Below are 4,565 nucleotides of genomic sequence, written 5' to 3'. Positions count from 1 at the left end.
AAGTTCAAGGGTGATTTGTATGTGGAAATTTCTAAAGGAATCAGGGATAACCTTATCAAGGCACTGCATGCATCTGCTATTGGGGGACACTTCGACCAAAGAGGGTGCCTACAAAGGGTACAAGCGCTGTTTTACTGGCCGGGAATCAAGAAAGATGTCATACAGTTTGTGAGATCTTGCGACGTGTGTCAACGGAGTAAGCATGAAAACGTTCCTTACCCCGGGTTGCTACAACCATTACTAGTTCCTCAGCACGCATGATCCCAAATAACTATGGATTTTATCGAACAGTTACCCTTATCTCAGGGGTTTGATACTATATTCGTGGTAGTAGATCGTTTCACTAAGTTCAACCATTTTATGCGACTTCTCTCACCCTTATTCAGCTCAACAGGTAGCTATGGTTTTTCTTGATAATGTGTATAAACTTCATGGTTTACCTGAAGCTATCGTGTCCGACCGAGACAGGGTGTTTCTCAGTGGATTCTGGCAGGAAATGTTCAAGTTGTTGGGAACTAAACTTCATTATAGCTCTTCCTATCACCTACAATCGGATGGGCAAAGTGAGAGAGTTAACCAATGCCTGGAAACGTATCTAAGGTGTATGTGCAGTGAGCATCCAACGCAGTGGAGTGTGTGGTTGTCTACAGCGGAGTTCTGGTACAACACCAACTTCCATACCAATTTACAACTTTCTCCATTTGAGGCATTATACGGGTACAAGCCAGCTCATATTCCCTTGGGTCTTTCCATGACAGTGTGATATCTGTTGCGGCTGATATGGTGCAAGAACGACTACAAATCATGTCACAGATCAAGGAAAATTTGGCCAAAGCTCAGAATCGGATGAAGCAATACGCGGACAAACATCGAACAGAAAGGACTTTGCAAGTGGGAGAATGGGTTTTCCTGAAGTTGCAGCCTTATAGGCAGCAAACTGTAACTATTAGAAGAAGCCTAAAGCTGTCCGCCAAGTTCTATGGACCTTTTCAGATCATTGCGAAGGTGGGGACAGTAGCTTATAGGTTACAATTACCACCTGGAGCTAGAGTTCATCCAGTATTTCATGTTTCGCTTCTTAAGAAGAAAATTGGTGACACACAGACCCCTGAACCAGTCTTGCCCGAATTGGGTGCATCAAATCAGTGTTTGCTACAACCTGAGTAAGTGATGAAGCGCAGGGTTATCATGAGGGATTCTCAACCTGTTATTCAATATCTGATCAAATGGAATCATCTACCAGACTCCGAAGCTTCCTGGGAGGATAAGAGTTTCATTGATAAAATGTTTCCAAATTTTAAAGCTTGAGGTCAAGCTTTCTTTATGAGGAGGGGATTGTCAGGGACCTAGATGAATTGTGTCGTTTTATTCATTAAAGCGTGCGTTTCAGAAATAAGCCAGTATGTCAAAACGGTGCCGTGGAATAATATAAGTAGTTAGTTAGGTTACTTCATTCTTTTAGCATGTTGCATTAATTTCCTTCTAATTAGCCAGGCTATAAATAGTAAACTTGTAACAGACTCAAGGTTATGAAAAGAAAGACAGATTCATACTTCCTCTCTCTTATTTCTGTCTACTCTCTCCACTCTCTCTTTCATTCTTTTTCCCCAATTCAACCTCCCCTGCTTCCTCTCTTTCCCTACAATCTCGCAAGCTCTAACCGAGGTTTCTGACAGAAGCATAGTTATTACACCCGACCCGGGAAGGAATCCGGTGAAAGTGATGGGTCAACGGGTTACTGGTTCAATCAGTGGGTGAGTGGTCCAACCGGTGGGTCACTAAATATATTTAATTATTATGTCTCATAATTTTTTATGGCATAATAAATATTCAATTAGTCTAATTTATTATAAAATCATTAATTCTTATAAGAATTAACAACCTAAATTTAATTAGTAATCTACCAAATTTCAAGTATAAAATTTTATCTAAGTATAATTATCTAGTTTATTTATGAATTTTAAGTGCAAAAGTTTATTAAGACTAATATTGTCCTTTAAAAGAAATTGTGTAATATGTTATTTTTTAAGTCAATTTCATAATTTATAGAGTTTGGGGAATAATAAAATGTTATTAAAAGATTCTAAATAAATTTTCTTTTGGAGAAATAAAATAAGAATAAAAGTATAATATATAATATAAGAATGACAAAATAACAAACAAGTATGTGGTTGGTCCAGTGGAATTGTATTCAACTCATATGCTTGAGGTTGGGCATTCGAATCTCCACAAAATTTAGCATCTTCACAAAATTTTTCCATGTGGACCGGGTTCCTCATAAAACCGATCGGTTCACCGGGTTTACCGGTTGAACCGCCGGTCTGTTGAAAAGTCAACGGTTTGAATGCAGAAATGATCCTATTAAGAACCCGGCCCGGTTTCATGGCCGGTTCACCGGGTTGACCGGTTGAACCGCCGGGCCGTGAGATGCAAGTCTAGTTTCCTTAATAGCAAATCTCATGGTTAGTTATTAAGGAAACTTTCGGTTTCCTTAATAGCGTTCGTGAGATTTGTTTGTTGTTTTCCTGTGGATAAATTTCCTACAAAGTGGTATTAGAGCTTTATGTGAGATCTTGAGATATTGAAATATGGATCTGTATTATTTGTAAGATTGTACTGTTTTTATCTTTGATAGTACAAATAATTCCAAAAAATGGAAGATGATGATAGAGAATTTTTTTAGTGCAATTGGAATTTGGAATATTATCCAAGAGAAGGCATGGAATCATCAAGTAATGCAATTAAAGAATTGGAGAGTAATAAATAGTTGGATTACAAAGCGTTTTACTATTTCAGTACCAAACTCCAAATGCATGTACTCAAAAAATTTAGTGAACTCTAATCGGAGTGCTGCTACTGTAAGAAAAAAAGATTGTAGGAACTCAGGAGACAGTTTGGATTGGTCCAAATGAAACCTCGGAGTTAGTTAAAGATTTTGCTGGTAGAATTAAATGAATTGTCAATGATATGGATTCCAATAGTGAGAATTTGGAAGAAGGTAGAGTTATTGAAAAGTCTTGTGATCTCTAACTACCAAATTTCACACCTAGAAAATGGTCCTTGAAGCCATAAAAAATCTTAATACATTGTCACTTGCCGAATTGCAAGGTGAATTGTTGATGTATGAAATGTTCTTGAATCAATAGCCATCAGATACAGTGGAGGATGTTACAAGCCAAGGTAGATCGACCAAAAGGAAGAGATGAAATGAATAGCACAAATACAAATCAAAAGGGCCGGAACTTTGGAGGCAAAGGACAAGGAGATAGAGGTAACTTCTGTGGTCATGGTAGAAATAATTATTCTTACTAGTCTAGATATAATTCTAATGGGGGCTAGCAAAATAATCAGTCGTAGAATCAAAGAAATAATTTTGAAAGAGATAATAGATCTAATATTCAATATTATACTTGTGGTAAAATTGGTCATTACCAGAATGGATATTAGTCTAACAAAATGGTGCGCGCTAAAGTGGTTGAAAATAGTGATGATAGATATTACTAGTCTAGAAAACTTTGTTGTTCTCTAGTTCTGCAACTGAAGAATCTAAGAAGAATGACTGATTTATTGATTCTAGTTATAGTAATCATATGCATGGTAAAAAGGAGATGTTTTTTGATATGGATGAGTCTCTTCGTATATTTGTGAAATTGGGAAATAATGAAAAGATGGCTATCCTAGGAAAGGGAAAGATTAGAATTATCTTGTAAGATGAGTCTTTGAATTATGTACCTAATGTCTTATATCTACCAAGTTTTGTATAACAATTTATTGAGTTTGGGGCAACTATTTGAAAAAAGGTTATGATCTATATTTTAAATATGGTGTTGGCACAATTAGTGACGAAGAATTGGGATTAATTGCCAAGATATAAATGAACGTATTCGTTTGTGGCCTCTTTCTCTTAATTGTAGTAATTTACCTTACTTTAGTTCTATGACCTGTGATGATTCTTGGATATGGCATATATGGTTTGGGCATCTAAATTTTAGAAGTTTGAAATTTCTTGCAAGAAAAAAAAATTGATTCTTAGGCTGCTTTATGTTGATTTTCCTAACAAGAAATATGAGTCATGTATTTTGAAAAAGAAGCACATGGATCTTTTTTCAAAAGGCATGGGTTAGAGGGTTAATCGACCACTAGAGTTGATTAATTCATATTTATGCATAGTTGAAGCCCCTTCTAATGATGATAGTAAGTATTTTGTTACATTTATTGATGATTTTAGTAGGAAGACTTGGGTGTATTTCTTGAGAAATAAATTTGATGCATGTGATGTATTCATATAGTTCAAGTATTATATAGAGAATTAGAGTGGCTATTTTATTAAAATTTTGAGAAATTAAATATCTTGTTGCGATGATTATTTGATGCAAAATGGTATAAAACCTAATTGAGAGATAGATATAAAATTCAACAGAATGATGTGGTAGAAAGAAATAATAAAATTGTAATCGACATGGTGAGCTCTAGTGCACTTCAAAAGTATTCCCAAGTCTTTTTGGATAGAAAAGGTGTATTGTGCCATTCATGTTTTGAATAGGTGCCCTACGAGCAATGTTTTA

Source organism: Coffea eugenioides, chromosome 6, assembly GCF_003713205.1.
Source record: "Coffea eugenioides isolate CCC68of chromosome 6, Ceug_1.0, whole genome shotgun sequence".
NCBI classification, from domain to species: Eukaryota; Viridiplantae; Streptophyta; class Magnoliopsida; order Gentianales; family Rubiaceae; genus Coffea; species Coffea eugenioides.
This window is presented reverse-complemented; position numbering follows the sequence as displayed.